Source organism: Gorilla gorilla, chromosome 7, assembly GCF_029281585.2.
Source record: "Gorilla gorilla gorilla isolate KB3781 chromosome 7, NHGRI_mGorGor1-v2.1_pri, whole genome shotgun sequence".
NCBI lineage: Eukaryota > Metazoa > Chordata > Mammalia > Primates > Hominidae > Gorilla > Gorilla gorilla.
The window spans coordinates 67,556,547-67,568,978 of NC_073231.2; the positions used below are offsets into that span (position 1 = coordinate 67,556,547).

The 12,432-nt window shown below is 40.6% G+C and overlaps 1 long non-coding RNA gene across 1 annotated transcript in view; it reads right to left on the reverse strand.

The window, feature by feature from the left end:
* LOC134759095 (uncharacterized) overlaps positions 1–12,432 on the reverse strand; it is a 53,230-nt gene that overhangs the window by 4,695 nt on the left and 36,103 nt on the right. The window contains exon 2 of the long non-coding RNA XR_010134984.1: positions 9,581–9,785. This is a non-coding gene — a long non-coding RNA (uncharacterized lncRNA). The remainder of the gene's footprint in view (positions 1–9,580; positions 9,786–12,432) is intronic.

Consider the following 12,432-nt stretch of genomic DNA (forward strand, 5'->3'; position numbering starts at 1 on the left):
ATATGTGGGGATCTAAACTGTGATCTTTAGTTCCCAGACCCGTGAATTGTGGGGATCTAAACTGTGGTCTTTAATTCCCAGACCTGTGAATTGCTTAGGATAATTCACCTGTTTTCACAATAATGCTGCCAGGACCCCAGAATCAATGTTACCTATTGCTCTCACAATGAAAACCCACTTTTTTCACTACAAAAACATGCAAAATTCAAAATCAAACCGTTCCATCAATAAAAGCATAAAGAAATAGCAACTCCACCTGGAAACACAAGCAGCCTTCTGCCCTGCTCCCAGTACAATACAACACATCCCTGCCAAGAATGATCTGTTTCTAAACCGCATAGTATTTTACACACAAAGAACAACTTAAAACCCAGTATCTTGACGAAAGAAAGATTTGTGGAAGCAGAAGCAAAACTTAGGCATGGGAAGTAAAAAGGGACTCATTTTGCTAATTGGGAAGAACACACTACTAAGTCCTAGTCTCTTTTCAAAACAAAGCAAATTTCTTATTCATGTTTATCTTTGATTGGTAAGTCAATTTCATAAGGGATTGGAGTGCAAGTGTGGTAGGGGCCTCCGCTTCCATTTTCAGTGGAATCTTTGGTTGGTTAGTGAAATGAGGACAAAAATAAGTTAGAAAAAGTCTAAGGAAATAAGAGAGCAAATAGTTTTTCATTTGAATTAAGATCCTTTCTTTGGGCTGGTTGTTGCGTATTTGGGTATATGAATTCTGAATATGGAATATAATTAGAAACTTATTTTCTAAAGAAAATTTTAATATATCTGGGGAGATAACTCAATATACAGCAAGTTTTAGGCATTATAATATCTTCTTTATGATTAATTGGGAGCACTATACATTCCTCACATTCCTGCTGATGGTCCCCATGTTTGTGAAAACTAATGATAACATAAAACAAATGAACAAAGAGACAGGACAGTTACTTTTTTTTCAATAACTTGTGTTTGAGAGAATATTCAGTCATATATTTCTGTCAGGAACTGTGCTACATTCTGAATAAACAGTGGTAAACAAAACAGGCACCCCCCACCCCCAACTTTTCTTAGTGCTTTACTAGTGGATTTATTAGTGTCTTCAGTGGCCAAATACATTTTTGATCTTACAGTCTACAAAAAACAAGCAATTAAGCAAGTAACTACAATATATTGCAATGGCAGCACAAATTTTAGTACAACATAGCTTATTCTAAAAGGTCTATTGTAACCAAAAAGGAGGTTAGTTGCTTGCTGAATGCAGAGTCCAGTTAGGGAGTGTGAGGTCTGATACAAAAAAAAAAAAAAAAAAAATGTGAATTTATTCAGAAGCTAGCTTGGGGAAGGGCACAAAGCATCCTGCATTTAAATGTGCTGCTTCACTTTGGGAGCAGAAAGCGGGCACTTTTATAAGGTAGGGGAGCAAATGAGCTAGGGAAGTTGTCCCCCTCCTACTGGGCAGTTATGTACTGGGCAGTTGAGTTGGTACCTTCCTGGTCAGAAATAAGTTGTAAAAGTGGCCAAGTGGGCATGCTTTTGACATGCTCTCCTGAGGTGACTCCCTAGAGGTGAGGGTTCCCTGGGGCATGCTTTGGTCTGCAAATCCACTGTCAAGGAGAGATCTTGGAGCACATAGATGAAGTTGCCCTGTAGGGAATGTCTGGCGAGGGGAGGTGAAAGGTTGCATTTGCATTTCTTTTTTATTATTATTTTTTTATTTTTTATTTTTTATTTTTTTTATGTCTTTTTTCTTATTATACTTTAAGTTTTAGGGTACATGTGCACATCGTGCAGGTTAGTTACATATGTATACATGTGCCATGCTGGTGCGCTGCACCCACTAACTCGTCATCTAGCATTAGGTATATCTCCCAATGCTATCCCTCACCCCTCCCCCCACCCCACAGCTCCCCAGAGTGTGATGTTCCCCTTCCTGTGTCCATGTGTTCTCATTGTTCAATTCCCACCTATGAGTGAGAATATGCGGTGTTTGGTTTTTTGTTCTTGCGATAGTTTACTGAGAATGATGATTTCCAATTTCATCCATGTCCCTACAAAGGACATGAACTCATCATTTTTTATGGCTGCATAGTATTCCATGGTGTATATGTGCCACATTTTCTTAATCCAGTCTATCATTGTTGGACATTTGGCTTGGTTCCAAGTCTTTGCTATTGTGAATAATGCCGCTGCATTTCTAAAGGACTAAGTAGGAAGAAGGGAGTAGGGGTGATGGGGAAAGAAGAAAAGAAGAGAAAATAATAAAAAAAACAACCAACTTAGAAAAATGGAGGTACTTGGTTACACTATTTATCCATCTACCTAGATATATTTTTAAAATGGTTTTATCTGTGTATTTATGTTATACTTGAAATTACTAGAAAAGTTAAAATAAAAATTATTCAAATATTTGGAGACAGTTAAAGTGGCAACTGCTTTCAATAATATATGACTTATTTGAATTTGAGTTGGTCGAGGAAGCCAATATATTGGAAGCCAAATAATTTGGCAGCAATATAGCCTCGGAATGACACTAGCAGAGGAGACATTATTATGAGCTATGCTATAAAAGTGCATATAAGACACAGACTGAACTACAGGATCTAGTGTAGCTGTTTTTAATATTTTTTAATGGAACTAGGGAGGAAAGAGTTAAAATAGCTGGTCTGCAACCAGTTCATTTGTTTTGTGAGGAAGCCTCCTCACCACCCAGCAACCAGGTGGAGAAAGCAAATAAAACAGTGACTGTCTATTCTCCTTGCCAATTAGACCTGTGATAAATAGTGATTTTTGCTATGTGGAAAAAACCTACAGAATATCTTTAGCAGGATGTCCCTGGCTAGAGGATTACTTATAATAAACCTATAATCTAAGGGTTTATGATTTTGGGTTATACAATGGATGTGTTTCATAACTTAGATGTTCTCCTTGTTGTTTGAGTTGAACTGCAACTTCATTAGAAACTCCAGCTATTATTTAGGGGAAGAGAGACCATGTCTGATGCAGGAAGGAAGGACTAGGAACCACCCTTTTAGTCCCAGATTTCTCTCACTTCACCCAAACTGGAGATATTCTGTATATTTGAAATTATCAATAAAAGTTGATATTTGTATGTCGTAACACATCTCACTCAGAAATTCAGGTTAAAAATATGTTGTTCAAGCTTGAGAGTTATTTACTAGGGAAATGTATCAGCAAGTTTTTGTTTAAAAAGAACAGTGCTGCTACTGATAACACCAATAATTATAAATCCTTATATTTATTGTTATACCAAGTGTTTTATGTGTCCCAAATTACTACTCTCAACAGACCTATGAGTTAGTTGTATAAAACTTGTGTCTGTCAAGTAAATTTGCCAAAGCCACATTGTTAGTAAGTGGAAGAGGTGGGAAAAATGTGATTTTTACATGCAAAATGATGAGAATTCTGAGGGTCAGTATTCATGGAGGTTAGTGAATTGCAACTAAGGAGATTGGGAGAATAAAAACTAGGATAGACTTGGGAATTAGATGGCTTAGTTTCAAGTCTCAGCTCCATTTGGGATTAGTGTGGTTTTGTGCAAAATGCTATCTTTTCTACACTATAGTCTCCTCAGTAAAATAGTGACCAAATATTCACATAAAGTTATTGTGCTCATATAACTATAGTAAGTACTCACTAAGTGTTAGTTGATAAAATTATTATTATTTTCAATTGGCCTCATTACATAAACATTGGATTGAATGATTTCTATGGTTTCTTCCAGTTCTAAAATAACACAACTCTGGATTCCCATGGGCTGCTTCTCATAGTCACCTGACACATAACGAACTCATGAGATCTAGTGGGTAGTTGGGACATGACTCATTCCTACTGCCATCTCCTTCCCATCAGTAGTTGCAAAATAAAACTTGGATATCACTATGTGCTAGGAAGAAGGCCTGAGTATCTAGCAAGAGGAAACACAGGTCTTTCGTCTTTCTGCATAATGAAAGTTTTGTTTCCTTCTCCAAACATAAAAGTGATTCATTCTTGACAAATGGATTGCCTTATCACCATTGGCTCATGCCTTCTGGAAGTGAGGGTTTGTCCTAGGAAGGTGAAAGGACTGGGTTGGTTACTTTCTCACCTAAGAGGGAGCACAGGGTTGCTGATTCACAAGTCATGGGGCTTCCCCTGCAGTGAAGCTCAGGGAGCTGATGTCTCAGATGAGGGATATGGGCAGATTCAGTGTTCAAATGATGACGCCAGGGCTCTATTTCTCTCTGTATTTCTCTGGCACCTTCATTTTCAGGCCATGTATCTTTAAGTGTGGCACTGGCAGGTCCAGGCTCACATAGTCCATGCAGCTCATACTGAGCTGAGGAACAGAGAGACCCTCTTTTTTCCAGAACCCATATATTCTAGGATGAGATTCTAACTGTCCTATCCCTGAACCAATCCCATTGCTGGGGGATGTGTGCTTTAGTGGGTCTGGGCTCAGTGATGTGTTCCCAGAGCCCCTTGGGTGCATGTGCATGTGCGTATTAGCAGGGAGGCATCAAGAAGGGTTAGTTTTCCTCGATCCTCATAGAATGGGTTTCCACTGGAAAGATGGATCCTACTACCAGAGAAGAGAAAGCGATGCTGGAAAGAGGAATACAATGGTTATCTACCACAGTTTCATCTAGTTACACTTTGACCCTTTCCTCAATGGCTCTACAAGAAGGAAGGAGATGAATCTGGGAGAATGGAAAAATGGGGAGGACAGCTTTTAAAGGAATGCATGTGGAGAGCATATCTGCTGGTGGAGGTGGAGAGTGACCTAAGGTGTGGGGTGAGTGGACAATAAGAACAGAAGTGTCACTGGCACAGACTGCCCCGGGCTGGAGGGACATGGAGTTCTGACACCTTGCACTACTTCTTCCCTTCCACTCTGGGAAATAGGCTCCAAATTCACATATCACCAATAAGAAAACCCACACTGAGAACATTTTCATTCCCTAGTATCAATTCTAAGTAGCAACTAATATCTAAGTTTATGCATTTTGTATTAATAGAAAAGAATAGAAGATACTTAAAATTAGTGAAATTTAACACAGAAGCCTGAGAGTAAGGGATACCTTTGAAGAGTTCTAATACTGACATTATTTTTTAAATAGTACAAGGTGACATCTGTTAGAAATCAATGAGTATTTTCAGTTGTTAGAAATAAAAACTCTAAAAATGCGACTGCTAACACAAAACACAAGATACAACAATTGCTTCCCTCTGCTGACTAAATTAATGCTTTTCCTGGACCTTCCGTAAAGATGGGCTCTTTAACTCATGGACTTTGTCATATGGTGGCTCTCTGGACCTAGTTTATCCTATGACTGTCCCCTCTAAATGACACACCGTTTTGAGATATGTAGATCTAGGTATACTGTTGGCATGGAGAAGTGATTATGATGCAGGGACAATGAGAGGAAAAGACACAAAATAATGTGTCTTTAGCTTACTTACAAAGAAGGGGATTCTGCCATCCGCCTTGCAACCCCACACAACACTGTGACCTATGCCAGCTGTAGCATACTTCAATTGAAGTGAAAATTAAGAGTGTTTATCATTCTCTGGGACAAACTGAGGAGTGCACCACCAAATACTGATTAGGTTTGTCTTTTATGATGACTTTTATTGGTAAAGTACGAAATATTTTCCCATAGCTTGTTGACATTTTGGAACTCTGCTTTGATGACCACACTGTGATACGATGACCCTCTGCAATGTCTTCTTTCATTCTATGAGCTTCCCCACAACTTCATTTTCAAATTTAAAAACAGACCTCGGCTTTTCTTTAAGTCACATTTGGAAATTGTTCTTCCATATCAGCATTTATTTCTAAGGGCTACTTTTAAAGAACGAGGGTCTTTGTAGTTAGATCAACATTCAGGCAAAAATTATTTGCTTTAAGGTAGGTTTCTTCGGATTAAGTCATTTAAATATTTGTTCAAACATAAGTAAGGATGTTAACACTATCCCATATCCCACCCCTTTCCAAAAAAACCCCACAAATATTTTGACAGGGAGTAAAAACTTTGTGAGCCAACACTGTCTTTGCTACTGACTTGTTTTGGTGAAGTGTTCAGGTATGGTTAGGCTTCTGTGTTTTGTGATTCAGCTGCTGGTTGCACTGAGTTTTCCTGGCCATATCTACTCAAGCAGGCTTTGCTAGTGTCTTTCTCACCATTTTCATAAAACAGATCCTAATGACTGGCAATCGATGGGTAAAGTATCAGCTATTGTACGTTACACTGTCTATATCATAGGAATACTGAAGGAGTAAAGATTCAGTCGTGAAAAATGAATATACAGTCAACTTTCATTGTCCTCTAGGGAGAGTCTCATGATATGAGAAATTTAATTGTCAAATAGTCCCAGATCATTGATTCTTTTCCTACTTGCTTGTGCTATTGGGAAATCACATGGCTCACAAAGTAATGAAAGTATATTTTTAAGATCTGACTCATTGCAGCAGACTGGATGTCCCCAAATGGTACAATGTCTTTTATTCTAAATGATCTTCATACAATAATACCTTTGCATGCCTCTTATCTGGTGCTTGGTCTATTCCTCCCTTGAACGTGGACAGACCAGTGTTACTGTCACAATCCACAGAGTATGTGACTTCTGAGATGAAATCAAAATACACCCTGCATTTCTGCCTTTCCCTTTTGGGATTCTTACTCTTGGAACCAGCTGTCATCTTGTGACAAATCCCAGGCAAGCCCTTGCTGAGATGCCACATGTAACTGCCCCACTGAGGCCCCAGCCAACAGAGGACATCAACTGCCAGGTAGGTGAGTGAAGGCATTGCCCTAGATTTCAACCGCTGGCCGTACAGTCACTCTCAGCTTTCATCTTTGCAGCTGGGAAACCAGACAATGTGGTTCAGAGCAATCCATTCTTGCTGTCTCCAAATTCCTTACCTACAGAATTTGTGAGTGCAGCTGAGTTTGTTTTGTGCCACCATGTTCCGCAGCAGTTTGTTATGTAGCAATAGAAACTGGAATGCACAGCGCTAGAAGGCTACAGAATTTCACCCCATTCTTCCACTGAAAACCTCCCCACTCACCTCTCCACAGTGCATATGGGAAATCTACTGCTCTGCATGATAAAAAGAACCATCCCAAGTAGATTCAGCCTTTCTTTAAAACCTCGTTAGCTCACCAATTCACATCCTCTTTAAGGAATAGTAATACATAAATGCTAAGGCTTTTAAAAGACTCATGTAAACCCCATTCCTCTGACTACTGCTGGGCCACAGAAAGCCAGACAATGAAGACAACTAAAAAGACAGCCTAGTGGTGGCAGAGAATAATACAATGAAATTATTAACAGTGGAATTGAGCAATACATTGAAACATTTTATAAGGACACAGAAAACAATTTCTCTTAGATATGAATAATTTCCCTACCATAATAAAGTGTTTGTGGTAAAAAGTAAATTTGTCATTGCATATTATCTCAGATTCCCAAATATTACTGTGTCAAATTTATGCAAATATTATCACTGACAACATTATAAGAAAGTTAAAGAATCATGGTTTTGGGAGCCAGAGAAATTTATATTCGAAATCACCTCCATCGACTGGTTTTATGACTATGAATGTATTATTTAACAGTTCTCAGACCTAGTTTCTTTGTGCAGTAAAAGCAAAGATAAAAATGCTTATCTTCTTAATCTGTTAACATATTCGACTGTTTGAGATTTTGAGTTAGGAATCAGAAGTATAAATAGATATGTACTTTTTTGATACTGTGTTAAAATATATTTCCCAAGGCAAATTATATAAAGTTAATAAGCTGAAGAAAACATCAAAGAGTCCATAATTATTTCTTCTCAGAGTAGTAGCAATTTATTTGATCTGAATTAATGGCAGTTGGGGTTTTGGATTCTATGACTAGATAAACAAGTTCATTAAAGCTTTACAGAACAGGAAGGCTAGCGGGGTTTAAAGTTGGCTTTATAAAACTCAAAATATTTGGAGCATAATTTAGTCCATCTTTCCTTTAAGTCTGATAATAGATTTTCAGACAACAATATAAGGTAAAGTGAAGGGTGGGGAGGAGGGAATCTTTTATTGCCTTCACTCTCCATAAAAGAGAGGCTATAACTGACTTAAATGCTTAGAATCATTTATTATCTAATAAACGCATAAATCTCACACACACACACACACACCCCCACACACGCGCACACTCAAACCGTAGCTTCTGTGTGAAGCATAAAGGCTGCAAAGTCTTCCACACCATTTGGCAAAGAGCATAAGAGGATGGTGTCCCCAGCAGAGGCTGTGAGTCAGCCCAAATGCAGGCGGCCCCATGACTGTGGGGCACACAGAGCTGGAGGAGGGAGAAGAGGCCTAGGGGTCACTGCCCCCTCACTCCAAGCTTCAGCAGGCAGGGGCAGTGGATGAGGCTGCAGGCCACAGTGTTGGTGGACACACCCTGGCTCACGGCCTCTGGGGGCGCTGGGGAACCAAGAGCAGACAGACCCTTACAGCAGCCATTCCTTCACTGCAACCAAGTGTGCAGCGGAAACCCAGTGAGGAGGGACACAGTGTGATTGGTTATGTGGAAAAGAAATGCTAAACCTCAGCAGGTGATTTGGGAATGATTAAAGTGACTTGAACTTACATCACTTGGAAAGCAGTTTTATTATACATATAAACACATAGTTCTGTCTAGAAAATAAAAATATAGTTTTAATTTTTTGCTTTGGACATTGATACTTTACATTAACTTCATTAAATGTTTCTCAATAACACCCCTGTTTGTTATATATGTATACATACACATTCATATACAAAGACATGTGTGCACGCACACACACACGACAACGTTCATAAAACAAGAACACTAATACTGTCACGTGTTGGTGGCATTGTCCAATTGGTAGATAATTGTAAAGCTTAATTTTAATAGTGGGACATTTAATAAGGTATCTTACATTTATTCATCTATACCAACTAAATGTTTGGTTTATGGAATCCTTTTATGGGATTGAGATCACTGTTGCTGCTTAATGGCTTTTATTGAAAAACCCAAGGTCTCCTGTTGGACATTGATCAATTGTAGGAATCTTAGCTTTATTGATTACTCCATCAGGAAGTACTTTCTTTACCCTTAGTGTACCTGTGTTACCTTTCTGTTCCATTCACACAACATTTGTATTAAATTATCTTTTTCTAGAAACATTTGGGAACACGTTCCAATCTCCTTCCCACTAGCTACCTCCATACAATCACAAGCCCTCTAAGTGCAGCTTCGGAGTCTTACACAAAATTTTTATTCCTCAGGGCCCAGCACAGTGCCTTGTATATTTCAGAGTCAGTTAAATATTCAGAATAGAGGTGTAAATGTTCTAGATTTCTATATAAGATCTAAAGAATCCTTAACAATATGAGTGATCTTTTCTTCAAAGAATAATGAGCAGTGGATCAGGAACCTGGAACTTAGGCTCTGCTTTTAGCTAGCTGAGTATCTTAGTCTTTAACTTCCACAGCTCTTAATTTTCCTCTGTAAAACAAGCAGGTGTAAACAACAGTCATAAATATTGTATTCTATGAGCAAGCCTAATTTTTACCTTTGCCTTCTTCCTCTCAGATTTACTGTGGCCATATTGGGGACAGATGCATATCACGAGGATTTCTTTCCTGGAGGCATTAGTCCGTGATAACAGGTATTTTTTTCACTCCAAAGCTTAGTCGAAAATGGTGTTTCAGGAAATGGTGTTACAGCTCTGATTGAAGAGCTGGAGGCTGTCCTGCTGGGCACCCCTGAGTGCTTTCCTGAAATGAAAAAAAAAAAAAGTTTCCTGACTCACTTTTTATAAAGCTCATATATGACACTCCTGGTAAATCAAGTCTGTACTGAATTTGTGATGACTATTAGTTTGAAAATTGATAGTGAGAAACTAAAGTACATATATTAGGCTGAATTCTATTCCCCTCTCTGCCCACCAAAAACTCATGTGCTGTATAGCACTAACCCCCAGCACCTCAGAATGTGGCCTTATTTGGAAATAGAGTCTTTACAGAAATAATTAAGTTAAAATGAATCCATTAGTGTGAGTTCTAATTCAATATGACCAGTGTCCTTATAAAAAGAGGGCATTAGGACACACACACACACACACACACACACACAGAGGAAAGAGCATATGAAGACGATTATCTACAAGCCAAGGAGGGAGGCCTCAGAAGAAACCAATCCCGCTGACACCTTGACCTGAGATTTCTAGCCTGCAGAATTGTGAGAATATAGATTTTTGTTGTTTAAGCCACCCACACTGCGGTACTTTGCTATGGCAGCCCGAGCAAATGAATATAGTCCATGATGAATCTCAAAATCTGTAACATTATTTAATTCAAATTTAAACAACATTGTGCAAACTAAGATTTTTAAAAATTTCAAAATTTTATCAAGTTTCTTTCCAAAAATGTTTCAATTTTAAGAATCAGATTGTGATATACATCATCAAGATGGCCGACTAAATGGGGCCAAGAGGAACATCTGCCAGTGAGGGACCAGGTCATCAGAAAGACTGGTCCCTTCCTAGCAGATCTTCAGAGGGAAGCATTGAGAGTTGACAGAGGGAAGACACAGAAGCTGGGCTGAAGGCAGAGGAAGCTGGGAACCTCACACAGGGCTATTGTGCACTGGAACTCTTTCCTGGCCTCCAATGGCTCCTGGGGAAGAGGTGAGTTGAACAGGCAAGGAACAACTTGCTGTCACCAAAGTCCTCTGGAACCCTGGCAGGAGGAGACCCCTTGACCAACACAGACACTAGAGTTGGCAGGAAGAGCTGCTTAGAGAAATGGTAGGGGCAGAACTCCAGCCTGAGTGGCCCAGAGGGTTTGGTGTGAGAGTGTCTGCAGTGGAGCACCGCCAGAAATGCTCATCCCCCTGGGCTTGACTTGCTCCCATAGGAGACTTTAACACCAGGGGAACTGTTGGACCTGAGCTCAGCAGAGCGTCTTGTCCATGAGATGGAGCCAGTCTGACCTTAGCATCCCTCAGTCTCCTGGGCTCTTCCATGGCCCCAGCCTGACCACGCCTGTTTGCAGTGCAGCTTTGGGTGCTGGTGAGGGGGCTGTGTACCTCCTAGGGGCCATATCATAGCTCCTGCCCTGGTGGATGGCAGCTGACCAGCAGAGAGCTCCAGCAGAGCAGCCCCCATGGGCATATACCAACCCACTCATGTTCTCATCCCACTGCAGCCTTCCCTGTGCTGCTTTGCCTGCATGCATTTGCCCATGGACATCCCCTACATTGCTTTGCTGGTGTGTGTGTAAGCAAGTGGACCTTGCCTATCCTTCCTTGTCAGCATACATGTGCACATGCACCCTGCCATGCTACTGCTGGAAGCATGAGTGCACCCTACCTCCCTACCCTCACTGCACCTGTCAGAGCATTGTCAGGCATGGAGCCTACCAGTCCCACCCCCACCAGCATCCTGCCCTTGTGCCAACACTGCTGTTGGCATGAAACTAGGCACAGAGAACACTGGACACACTCCCACACTGAGCAGCAACTGCCATATACACGAATTCACAAAGAGGACATGCACAGTCCTGTGCTCACCAGCACCCCACCGCCATGCTAATACCACCTCCAGTGTGAATGCACACACACATGCTGGTAGGGTCCCCCTCACCCCATCCCACCATGTCATGCTGCCATCACTGCTGCTCCAAACTCAGAGTCTGGCACCCTGGCACCTGCTAGCACCCCACCATAGCTGATGAGTTTGTACCCCACCATGCTGCCACTGCTGCTGAGGCTGGCATGTGCAAACAAGGATGGATCCCACTGCCACTACCTTATGAAGCAATTTGGATGACATCACCCATCATAGTGTTGTGACCAGTAGTCTGGGACAACCGTGGAGTGTCTAGCACAGCAGGTTCCTAACCTCCAAGGGCCATAGAACAAAGCCAGGACCAGATACCAGTCCCCCAGAATTAGAGAATGTAGTCCAGGAGGCCTGAGCTGAGCCTTGGCCCCCTAAAATCTTCCAGAAATGAAGCCAGTTGACCAAAACCACATTATACCACAATCAATCCCTCAAGGTCATAAAATAGGATAAAAGAAAAAAAAATCATTCAAAGAACAGCAACTTTAATGACTGAAGGAATACAAGTCCACAAAGACAAAAATGGACCAGCACAAGAACTCTGACAACTCAAAAAGCCAGAGTGCCTTCTTTCCTCCAAGTGATCACACTAATTCTCCAGCAAGGGTTCATAACTGGGCTGAAATGGTGGGAATAGAATTCAAAATATGGATAGGAATGAAGATAATCAAGATTCCAGAGAATGTTGAAACCCAATCCAAGGAAGCTAAGAATCACAAGAAAATGATACATGAGCTGGCAGAGAAAATGACCAGCACAGAAGAGAACAACATAACTGACCTGATAGAGCTGAAAAACAC